General features: G+C 35.6%; 1 protein-coding gene across 5 annotated transcripts in view; it reads right to left on the bottom strand.

Moving 5' to 3' along the window:
* The window catches only part of AGPAT3 (1-acylglycerol-3-phosphate O-acyltransferase 3), a 105047-nt gene that overhangs the window by 21068 nt on the left and 70866 nt on the right, over positions 1 to 13113 (bottom strand). The window contains exon 1 of one of the 5 annotated variants that reach the window (XM_087937668.1): positions 8140 to 8516. The exons of the other annotated variants lie outside the window; for them this stretch is intronic. The gene's annotated coding sequence lies outside the window, so the exon portion shown is untranslated. Of the gene's footprint in view, positions 1 to 8139; positions 8517 to 13113 lie in introns of those variants that run through there. 5 annotated transcript variants of the gene reach the window in all.

Here is a 13113-nt window from a genome sequence, read left to right as displayed (position 1 = left end):
TGTGGATTGTGGATTTGGGGTTTTTATGAGCTGTAAGCCATAATCATCTCAATTATGACACCTCACAGCTTGAACTATCTTGCTTTGCATGTAATGAATCTATCTCATATATTAGGTTCACCTTTTAAGTTGCATTACTGAAATAAATGAACTTTTGCATGATATTCTAATTTTTCAAGTTTCACCTGGATATATAAGGCTACTACATACATACATACATACATGTGTTAGGCAAATACCAGGCAATCAATTGCCTTAACATTATTATACATTGTTTGTATAGACACTGTCTATTACACACTGTTATTACACACTGTTATTTAGTGTGCCTTTTACAGCCCTGGAAGTTTCTAATGTTGGGAAACTGACAGTGAGGAATATTTTATCTACAAAGAAGAATGGTACATAAGATAGTCAGTTGCCATGTAAACAGACTTTAAAAAGAAGGGGCAAATCTCTAACAAATTTCACAAATTATAACCTGATATTATTAGCTGCAAGAAACACACATCCTATCAAATAATATATTTTTTGATATCTAGGATTTTGATTGGACAAAGTTATACAGTGGAACCTCAGGTCATGACCGTAATCCGTTCCAGGACTAGGGTCGCAACCCTATTTGGTCGTGACTAGAAGCATGACCGTCTGTGCACGTGCGGACAAAAAAAATAAAAAAATAAATTGATGCTGAAGGGGAAATTGCCGCAGAAGGGAAAATCACCATAGCCATTTTCAGGTTTGCTTGGTCGCCACCCAAAGATCTGTTTGCGACCAGAAGCAAAACAGAAGCAAAAATTCTGGTCGTCACCCAAGGTTCCACAGTATTAGTAAATCCTACAAGAGGTGGCGCCTTGTTCAATGCAGCTGCACTAGCTCTTGATGGTAAAACGTTTTTACAGGGATATAAGGGTGTTTCAGCAAGATAGTCTGTTATCACCAACAGTTTTTATTAGCATGGAGAGTTTTTAATTATTTTGGAACTGTTGGAGAGTTTTTCGCCATGTATTCAGACATTCAGACTAGACTGTGATGTTTCTTTGTGATGTTTGTGTCACATGTGTGTGTGTATGTGAGTATAGGCATAATGGTTAACTTTTGTGAGCTGAATACAATGAAATTTCATTTTAATTTATGCTGATTAGTGTACATATAAAGTGACAATAAAATTTCTATTCTACTCTGCACTACTCTACTCTTAAGTATTCCAATAAAGCATGAGGGGTAGCTATCATGTTTTACAGCAGATTTAACACTGTAATGGAATATAAACATTTTGATAATTACTACTACTTTTATGATTGAGATAACTACATTCATGATTGCTCTTAATAGGTTTTGCTGTTCTATAAAAATACTCCTGAAATGTTTTGTAAGTTGTTTTGCTTCCTACTAGATGCACAGCTTCTATTAGAGTTGCACTATAAGTCTTTTGCCACAGGGACTTTTACTCAATTCTGGCCAGTGTGGCAATTTCAATTCTACTTGAAATGGATGGAGCTTGTCATGGTAACTCATCACTATCCAATTGAATTCCTGCAAGACACAATACTAGCCTTTAAAGACTGCTAAGAAACTGTGCCTGGACCAGAATGGAGTGGCCCATGTGTTAATTCCAGATGTTACCCAACACTATCGGCCAAGCACTAGCTCCCAACAGATAATTTTAAAATGTTGGTTTAGATCTAGAAATCCACATATGACTTGGCATTTAGGTACTTTAAAGTCTGCCTCCTCCAATTAGAGTTGTCCCTGTCAATGCAGTTCTTTAATGAAACACAGCTAATATGGTCCTGTTTTAGTGTCAGAACTTAATCTTTGGAATGTTGTTCCAGTTGAAATTTGCCATGCTATTTCCTTGATGTCACTCAGGAAATCATATAAAACTTAAGCATTTATAGATTGTGGTGACACTTCCATTTGTGTTGTTTATTGAATGATAGTACTGATCAAGTCTGGCTATATTACAGATTGATTTTTTTTTATTCTTATTACTCTTACTATAGATATATACATAAATATAGATTTGCTTCTTTATATAAATGTGAGCATATTTCTTCTAGAAATCTTACATACTTTTTATTATATTTATGGGAAAACAAACAACAGTGGGGAAAAAAAAGTTACTGTGTCCTTTTGGAGCATTAAAGTTGTTGATATTTTTTTATATCTGGCTCAATATTTTGTAAATATTTGTACACCTCACTCCCCAGTTGCCCCACTACTTTGTACACTGATTTAATTGCTTAAAGCTCATTTTAAACATGGAGATTTATTTACAAAACATTGTACATTTCTTACAATAAAGATTATTCAATCTTTATGCTTTTAATTAGCAATTATTCTTCTGTGCTCAACCAAGCTTCTTTGCATGTTGGACTTGCATTTATATTTTCTCACTCCTCCCAGAGATGTCTTCCCCACCAATCTTAAGAAATGAAAAATTGCTTTTCTGAGCACAAAAACCAATCTTTATTTATTCGAACAATTTACTTACACAATATGTTTCCCTCTCTTTACACACCGTGTTTTTTTAGAAAATAAGGCCCTTTTGACGCCCGAAAAAAATGGCTAGGCCAAGTTAGCGGCACTTGATTTTACAGCTCTTTGAAATGGTTGTTAAATGAATCATTGCAGTTGTTAAGTGAATCATGAAGAGAATCTGACTTCCTCCAGTGAATTTGCTTGTCAGAAGCCATATGGGAAGGTCACAAATGGTGATCACATGACCCCAGGATGCTACAACCAATCATATGTTGGTTGGCAAGTGCCTGAATTTTGATCACATAACTATGGGGATGTTGTGATGGTCATGAGTGTGAGGACTAGTTAAGCCACTTTTTCAGTGCTGTTATAACTTCAAATGGTTGCTAAACAAATGGTTTTAAGATGAGGACTACCTGTACATGAATCACAAAGACCACGATGAAGAACTTGACAGTACTGTTGTCATTAAACTGTTTGGAATTAACAGGATAGAACTGTTATCAAATGAATACTGTAAATTGATGAAAGTTTAATTGATACATGGCTAATAATTCTCCAGGCTGGATGACTATCAAAGATAAGGGTAACTTTTAAAGAAGCAGCACCTATACAAGAAGCTTAGTAGTAGCAGCAGCAGCAGGTTGAAAAATTTAGATAGTATTTACAAAGGGGGGATATCATGGCTACACGTATATAGTGTGTGGGCTATAGATATAGATATAAGTATCAGTATAGGTTATGAATAGAATAGAATAGAATTCTTTATTGGCCAAGTGTGGTTGGACACACAAGGAATTTGTCTTGGTGCAAATGCTCTCAGTGTACATAAAAGAAAAGACACATTCATCAAGGGTCAAGAATCATAACGTACAACACTTAATGATAGTCATAGGGTACAATAAGCAATCAAATCACACTAGGAAATAGTCAATATAAATCGTAAGGATACAAGCGACAAAATTACAGTCATACAGTCACAAGTGGAAGGGGATGGGTGATAAGGACTGATTAGAAGATGAACAGTGATAGTGCAGACTTTGTAATAGTTAAACAGTGTTGAGGGAATTATTTGTTTAGCAGAGTGATGGCTTTCCGGGGGGAAAAACTGTTCTTGTGTCTAGTTGTTCTTGTATGCAGTGCTCTATAGCGTCATTTTGAGGGAAGGAGTTGAAACAGTTTATGTCCAGGATGTGAGGGGTCTGTAAATATTTTCACAGCCCTCTTTTTGACTCATGCAGTATACAAGTCCTTGATTGAAGGCAGGTTGGTAGTAATCGTTTTTTCTGCAGTCCTAATTATCCTTTGAAGTCTGTGTCTGTCCTGTTGGGTTGCAGAACCAAACCAGACAGTTACAGAGGGGCAGATGACAGACTCAGTAATTCCTCTGTAAAACTGTATCAGCAGCTCCTTGGGCAGTTTGAGCTTTCTGAGTTGGCGCAGAAAGAACATTCTTTGTTGTGCTTTATTGATGACGTTTTTGATGTTAGGTCTCCATGTTTGGCTATCAACAGACTAGTTATGAGATTTTAGAAAATAGTCTTCATTGACTGTTCTAAATAAATCATGCTTCACTGACAAGCAATCATCCTACATGAAAAAAGAAACCAACCTCTGGCTATGGTTTACTTAATACTGCAGAAGGCATTATCAACTCCAAAATATTGCAACCTGGATGTTAAACACATATTCCACTAAAATGAGACTTCATTTTATTGACTGTTATGAAAATATTTGTACAGCACCATATCTAAACTTCCACAAAACTGATATAATCCACAACACTCTCTTCTAACTCTGTCTTCATGTATCTCAACACTCTTTGCAGCTTTCTGGAAGGTTAAAAGGCCAATGGCCTGCCAGATTTCAATGGAAGGGTGTTCCATTGAGCAGGGACCATTCTAGAAAGGCTACACTTCCTAGATCCAGCCATATGATAACATTCAAGGAAAGGAATCTGGAGAGTGACTATGCTGTCTGATCCGATGAAAAGGGCGCATATCCTCTGGGAGAGGCGGTCCCACAGTAATCTACTCCTGTGCCATGGAGGGGTTTAAAAGTAATAGCAACATCTTGACTTGCACCTAGAAACTTGTGCACTTCTAGTTATATTTTTCATTTTTTAAAGTATTGAAATGGTAAGAAAAGTTTATGGCTATAGAAAAAGCTAGATTTAGTACCTTATTTCGCACATCTATTTTAGGCTATCATTTGCATAATAAAGAACTTAGCAACAGAATTCTATATTCCTCTTATATCTAAACACAGAGCAGTAAATAATTTTATATGATCTAACTTTAATTGAACACACCCATCATCATGTTTGATATTATATAATGCTACACAATAATCTTAATTATATATGTGAACTTGAATATTTTTAGAATAAAAATAATATTTCCATTTGATTTATTCTCCAGAATGAAACAGCTTTGTTTAAAAAAGAGGTTTTAAAAGATGCAGTTTTCTGTTCAATTTTCATTTAAATGTTTATCATCCATATATGGATACGTACTCTTCATGAATAAAATAGTAAATTGAAATGATTAACGTGATGAAATAAGAAAAGGAAATACTGTTAAATTTAGGTTACTCCAATATTATTCACTATATTGCACTGTACCTATCTCTCCTTGTAAACATTCTCATCTCTACCATGTTTATCCATTGCTTCATTCATTGCAGTTTTTTAAGTTCTCATTTTCTCTTTTTGAGGATCAGATTAACTCCACCCAAGTGTGATCTTCTCAGTCTTCACCATATTCTTGATCTCGGCACTCTTTCTTTGTAAATTTGTTTTGCAATTGAATCCTCATTGCCTTTTTCTATTTAATCAATCATGTCAATATAGGTTTTATACTAGTCATTCATTTTTGTATGTTCAGCAACCACTTATTCTTGATCCTCTTATTTTACCACACATGTTTCTGGAGTATCACATTCTCCCTCTGTTACTTTTATATTTCTCCTAAAATACCTAATTCTCACTTCCATAAAACAAAGTGGCCATTTTTCTTCTTTCAAAAATATTCATACCATATAACCAATCATATACAGGTAGTGCTTAACTTACAACAGTTAATTGAGTGACCGTTTGAAATTACAACACTGAAAAAAGTAACTTATGACCATTTTTCACACTTATGACCACTGTAGCATCCCCACGGTCATGTAATCAAAATTCAGGTGCTGTTATATTTATGAGTGTTGCAGGGTCATGTGATACTCTTCTGCGACTTTCTGACAAGCAAAGTCCATGGGGAAGCCAAATTCACTTTACAACTATGTTGCTAACTGAACAATTGCAGTGATTCACTTAACAGGCATGGCAACAAAGGTCATAAAATGGGGCAAAACAGCAACAGAAATTTTGGGCTCAATTTTGGTCATAAGTCGAGGACTACCTATATTAACTTTTTCTACCAACATTTGGACATCTCAGAGTTTCTCCATTCATTTTACCATATTTAATCAAATTCTACCAAAATCCATTAACTTGCCTATTAATTTTTTGATGTTTGGAATTGAATCACACTCTTGAAGTGCAGTAAGAGTAACATAAAGAAGGCAGCGATCTTTGGATGAACATACTGTCCTCCCATCTCAAGGATGAGAGGTGTGTATTGAGGCAGTGTGGATAGACCCTAAGCCTTGTGAAGAGAACTTTTAACTTTTTGAGAAAAGGGAGGCAGGATATAACAACACTCCTCAAATATCTAGAACGTCAACTATGATATTGCAAGAAAAGATCCAAACTCTTTTATTCCAGAGTTGCAGAACAGAAGATAATTGATATATACCGGTAGTCCTCGACTTGCAGCAGTTCATTTAGTGACCATTCAATGGCATTGAAAAAAGTGAATTATGACTATTTTCAACACTTACAACTGTTGCAGCATCCTCACTGTCATGTGATCAAAATTCAGATGCTTGGCAACTGACTTCTGTTTATGATGGTTTTAGTATCCTGAGGTCATGTGATCACCTTTTGTGACTTTCTATCAAGCAAAATCAATGGGGAAGCCAAATTCACTTAACAACTATGTTACTAACTTAACATTTCAGGATTCACTTAACAACTGTGGCAAACAAGGTCATAAAATAGGGTAAAAGTCATTTAACAAATGTCTTACTTAGCAACATAAATTTTGGGCTCAATTGTGGTTGTAAGCCAAGGGCTACCGTATTGCAGAATTGCAGATTCCAACCAAATGCTAGAAAAAACTTTCTAACAGTGGAACCAGGGACGTATACTCTCCTTCATTGGATGTGTTCAACTGGACGCTAGGCAACCAGGTTCTGGAATGCTTTAATCTGGATTCCTATATCAAGCAGGGATTACATTCCATATTCTAAGTGACCTCTACCAACCCTATCACCGTACACTTGCCGTTCAAGTCAAGAATGGGCCTAAATTTCTATTCTTCCAGAAACCTATCCCCACATTCAGCTAAACTTTAAGGACTTCCATGCTGCTAGATATATTATTTTATTTTAAATGGGGAAAAAGTCAGTTATACACAGAAGATAAGCATGATGCAAAATAGAAAAATCAAGTTTTTTATATATATGTATGTATGTATGCATGTATGTATGTTTTCTTAAGTTTTCATGGGTATTTATATGTATGGTATTCAGCTTTGTTCGGGTATTTTCCCACGTCATTATAGTTGTGCTTTTAAAGTTGTAGCAACATTTCGGCAGAATCTCATCTGCCATCATCAGGCTTCTTGTATTGTGTTCGTCTGACAAACACAGAAGCCTGATAATGGCAGATGAGATTCTGCCAAAACATTGCTACAACTTTAAAAGCACAACTATATTGACGTGGGAAAATACCCGAACAAAGCTGAATATCATACATACATACATACATAATTAGTTGTTTCCTACCACCCTTTTAAAATAAAGGGCTCTTTTGGAGCTAGGAAAAGGATAGGTAAGAAGAATTTATCTGCTCAATGTTTATTTGGCTACTTTCTCCTATCTGAAGAGCACTGGCTTCCACCTTGCCAACTTTAATTTTTACAGGGGTTCTATAAGTCGTAATGTTGCCTAATATTTCCTTCAAAAATCATTCCTTGATTATATAGTTAGATGTTACACCCCTTATTGTTTGTAGTTATCAAAACATGATTACATAGATAATAGAATGGGGAAAAATTAAACAAAACAATTTAAATAGATGTTGGAATTCAGGGGTGCTTCCTATAGTTCACAGGACAGCCTACTTATGGTGATCACTACCCATCATCACATATCCAAAGAATGAACTTATCAGGATTTCCTATCTGTTCCTACCCCGATCTGTATTACATAAATTATAGCATTTCAAAGAACCTTTGACAAAAAAGCTTGACAAACAAATCAAAATTCTGTGCATTTCTAAAGCATTTTACAGTTTCTTGGACAGATATTCCTGAGCTATATTCGCAAGTCAAATACTTATGCCCAGCTGAAGCATAAGTAAAGACATAAGGCATTTCCTTCTATTTCATCCAAAAGATTCCTCTAATGAGCGCCAACATAAAAAAAGAAAATCCATATAAATTAGCTACTATACTTAATCATATCAGTTACAAGTACAGTGTTCAAAACCCATGTGGCCCCAATCTTTTTAAGCAATTACTGAGCAAGATGCTATATAGTACTTACCAATATAAGTAATAGGAAAGAGCCAGGACAATCAGCATTGAACAAATGCCCGTTAAGAAAAACATTCCTGATCGGTTTGTCAGCATATTTTAAATATATTTTTGGTTTTCCAGATAATGGCGGGGGAAAAGCAACAGAGAACCCAGGAATTTAGCAGTCCTTACTTGAAGGACAAATCTTCCTTGACATGAAAGAAGGATTATGATTGCAAAAACACAGAGTAGCAAATCTGGAAACACTGCAGCCACTAAAACTGCCTTCTCAGAAACTGTCTATTCTCCCAGCACCATTTCTTTTCTCAATAGCATTATTGTTAAACAATCCAAATAATTCAATAAAATTTAAAAAACCGCAATCAAGGAAAGAATACCATAAAGACCTTTCAATAAACATTACAGGCAACACTGATATATTGAGTCACTGACTTAATCCAATAATTGTCTTAAGGAAAAATGCAATGCAAAGCTTCACAAGATCTTGTGTTGCACAATGAGGAAACAGCAAAGGATAAGATAATAAATGGAGTGGTGTAAATATGGTCATTTTTATAATTTATTCATGATAGAATTAACTTTTGTTTTAAAAAAATCTAGGGTTTTCCTTTAAATTTATTTATACTATGCTTTTTATTACAAACATTTGCATTTATAAGCACAGTATAAACAGGAACAATTATTACTTTAAAATAGACTCAAAAAAGAAATGGTACAACATTAACAAAATTAAGACTTTGGAATAAAAACAGGAGAAATAATTTATAAACTATTCATTGACTAGTACAGTGGTCGCCAACCAGTGGGCTGAGGACCACTGGTGGTCCATAGAGAACTGTCACCCCCAAAGCAATTAATCCAGGCTGTGCAGGAACACAAGGCTGATCCGCCCACATGGCCCATGGGAAGACAAGACTTGCGTCACTTGCATTGCGAACAACACAAGGTACTGAGGGGAGGTGGCAGATGGCGGAGGGGGGAAACTTGCCCCACTCGCCCCACACGCCTCACCTGGTCACCGGGCTGCTTCTTTCTGCTTCTGCTTTTGGCTGCATGCAAGGAAAGCAACAAAAGTTTTTCTTTCTCTCCATCAAACTCCACCAGAAACGAGTCTTTGGGACCCTGCAAGGCATCCTGCTCCAAGAGGCTGTGCCGGCAAAGACTCATTTCTGGCGGAGTTTGGGGGAGAGAAAGAAAGACTTCTGCTGCTTTTGCTGCTTTCCTTGCATGAAGCCAAAAGTCTCTCTCTCTCTCTCCCCGAGAACGGAGTTGGAGACAGTATCCTGCGAACCCAAATAATGATCGATGGGTAGGAAAACGGGGTGGGGAATTTTCCTGCAGACTTTTTTCTTGCAGCCACCGTCAGTCAAAATTCATATTAGTGGTCCGTGGGATTTAAAATTATGAATTTGGTGGTCCCTGAGGTCCAAAAGGTTGGCGACCCCTGGTCTAGTAGCTACTAATAGCTCAAATAATACAAGTCTGTTGGATAAAATACATATATATGGATACAATTCATATAGTTACCTCAATTACTGTATTTATGCATATGGCATACACCCATTGTGCATAGCTTTTAATAAGTTATTTAATTTGTATCATCAAATCAATTAGTGAGATACAGAAGTGAATCAGAGAAACACCAAACTTTCTGCCTTTGTGGGTTCCGAATATTGCAACTTTCCCTCTGTATATGAATATGGATAACCTTGCAGGGCTGGGGGGGTGAGCCAGCTGGTGGCTCTCCGATAGTGACTGTAGTGACTTTTATCATTTTCACAAACTCTGACTATCTGCAGGCTTAGAGGGAAGAGTTGAACTGCTTGCTCTCGCTCTTTCTCCTAAATTTCTTTAGGCAACCTGATCTGGAGGATAAGAAGCAAAAAGAGACAGATTTATTCCACTGCTCTTTTTCAGTTTGTGCTCAATCATAAAAACACACAGTACTTGTGATGCAGAAAGCCTACATTTTTAATCTTCAAGAAGAAAAAGATCTTGCCAATCTGCAAGAAAAGTTATTAAAAGATCTTCAGGAATCCTTAGGAGGCACCCATAATTAGTAAAACACAAACCCACAAGGAAAAAAATATCAAAATTCACTGTATAACTGGCATGCTAGCAGGGAAATGTGTAAGCTTTTGAGTTTGTTTATTAATTTTTTATGCTGCACATCGCACTGATACAGCTACTCTGGGTGGCTTACAATATGATAAAAAGTTTTTTTTAAAAGTCCTACGGGACAGTTAAATTTGGAGGAATTAAATAGAAAATCTAAAACTCAATACAACGGATGGTCTGGGGATGGGAATCTTTTCTATCTGCAATGGAGCAGGCCCCTGTTGGGAGCACAGGCTAGTTCTGCAGGATGCTTCACCAAGCAAGATGTAACAGATGTGGAGAACCCAGAAAATGCAGCAATTTGTCCACAGTGATTCAAGTATGAGATCTGCTGTTTAACCCAGATGGAGATTATAGACTGCATGGTGCACTGATATTGATCCAGATATAACAATAAACATTATTCACCATGCTGAAAAGAAGCCAAATTCTAATTCTAATCCCAGTCTATATAATGTTAGAATTATGTTTCTGAAGCTGAATTAAATCTACACAATGAACAGGGTGCATTACTTCAAAATTCTAAATGCCTAGCTTAGGAAGGACACACACAGCCCACAACCACACAGACTATTAATTTCACTGGGATCTATGTCCATATTTTATAGTCAAGAAAAAGAGGCACATGTTCAAAAGGAAAAACATTTATAGTTCTGATTATTTAACAGAGTTCCATCATACCAAACTTTGATTAATAGAAAAAAGGAATTAAAATATAAAAGTGTGATTAATATTCATTGGATTGTGTGTCAGATATGTATTAAAATTTTGGAATGTGATAAAAGAACAAATTGTAATTATATTGTAATTATATCTTACTGAATTATTCAAAATGCTTTGACTTCCCAACATTAAGACTAAGAAGAGCACCTCACTTGTCCTGGGGAATTTAACAGGAAAAAATGTGGGGAACAATAATTATGAATATAAATTATGTAATCAAGCGAGTGTTAGGTAGCTACAAATGTGGTTTCAATAGACAATAAATTGTTACGCCATATGTCGTTCTCCTCTCTCATATCAATCTCTTCTCAATAGAAAAGGTCTGATGAAAAAAAAATATATAAATGAGTTTAGATGTGCACTTAAGGCCTTCTTGTTCAACCCATCATCTCTAAATGGAGGGCTAGCGTTAGAATCCATAGATACCGTCCTCTCTCTATCCTTCAAAAGGCTACATTTCCATTTCTAACTTGACATGGTGGACCAACAAGTGTGAAGCTGGTGTGAAAACACTAAAGAACAAGTAACATCAGATTGTTCTCTGGAATATAAAGCTAGTAAAAAGTAGGAGGGCTAAAAAAGATAATTAAGCAAACAGTGTGTGCAGCTGTTAAGGTATTACTTCTGTCTCCTGTAGCATAAACACTTTCCAGTAGTTTTTAAGTATAATACACTCAACTTCTCTTATTTTATGTAATACAAGCCAGTATCATAATCCTTTAATGCAGATATGATCCTCTTGCTTGGTGCCAAAGGCTATGGTTACAAATATCTAATGAACTACAGATTAGTGCAATTTGCATGTCATTTTCATTAACATGGTAAATGATCAGAAGATGCACCTGTCCCTATTAGCTGGCATTATTGACTTATACCAGTTCTGGAAATAGATCAACTTTAAAGGACTCGCAAAGTAGGCAGATGGGCAAGCTGGTTTATACTTATTTTCTTTTTTAGTTATTGCCCTTGAATATTTCCTCAAACATTTTCAAATGTATCAGCAATGTAAGAAACAGCTGTCAATTTTAGATTATAAAGAAATACGGTAAATTAAGGTATACGGTAAACTGCATAGAAAATCTATTTACATATTTCTGAATTGACAGTCTTGCTTAAAACTCTGTGTTTGGGAGGCTGAATGTACCATGACTTTTACTCTCAAAGTATGTAACAGTTCCCACAATACTCTATAGTTCAAGGTGACTTTGCAAAAAATATTAAAATGTATAAGTGGTGAAAAATAAAACAATAATAATTCAGATAACCCTAGATTTATGACCATTTATTTAACAAAGATTTAAAATTATGACAGCCTCAGAAAAAGTAACTTATGACCTCTACTCAGTTATGACATTGTACTACTCCATGGTAACTATTTGGGCACTAGTAACCAGCTCAAATTTACAACGGGTTGCAGTATTCTGTAGTCATGTGATGATGATCTGTAACTTATTTTGCTGGAAAAAAGCAAAATGTCTGGCTAAAAGTGCCCATTGGGAAAAATGTTGACTTAGCAACCTGTAATTTGCTTAATGAGTGCCATAAAAATTTTTTGTAAAACCGAGTCCCATTAGACTTATGACAGAAATTCTGGTCCCAACTGTGGTCATTAGTCAAGGACTACCTATAGTTGAAAATGGTCTTTTTCTACCTTTCTGGTTTGCAATATGATTTACTGCAATTACTAACATCTAGATCGATAATTGGTTTTGGCAATCTATATCTTGCTACAGAAAAACAGTATTTTGACTTCCTGAGTCATTTAATTCAGAAAGTATTAATAACTACTATACTGATTATTCTCTCCGCCAACAAATATTGGCCAAGTTCAATATTTTTTATTAAGGACTTTGAAAATACAAGGTATTTTCAGTTAGAAGACTCCCAATAATATTATTTAAAAGATTGTGGCAGTTATTCTATTGTTACCTTTACAATTTACCCAGATAAAAGGAGTACTGTATATACTCGAGTATAAGTCGACCCGAATATAAGCTGAGGCACCTAATTTTGCCTCAAAAAACTGGGAAAACTTATTGACTCGAGTATAAGCTGAGTTTTTCAGCACATTTTTTTGTGCTTAAAAAACCCCGCCTCGGCTTATACTCAAATGAGATTCCCTCTGAAAAAAAAAAAATGG

Source organism: Pseudonaja textilis, chromosome 7, assembly GCF_049901715.1.
Source record: "Pseudonaja textilis isolate UNSWEBS1 chromosome 7, rPseTex1.2, whole genome shotgun sequence".
NCBI classification, from domain to species: Eukaryota; Metazoa; Chordata; class Lepidosauria; order Squamata; family Elapidae; genus Pseudonaja; species Pseudonaja textilis.
This window is presented reverse-complemented; position numbering and strand designations above follow the sequence as displayed.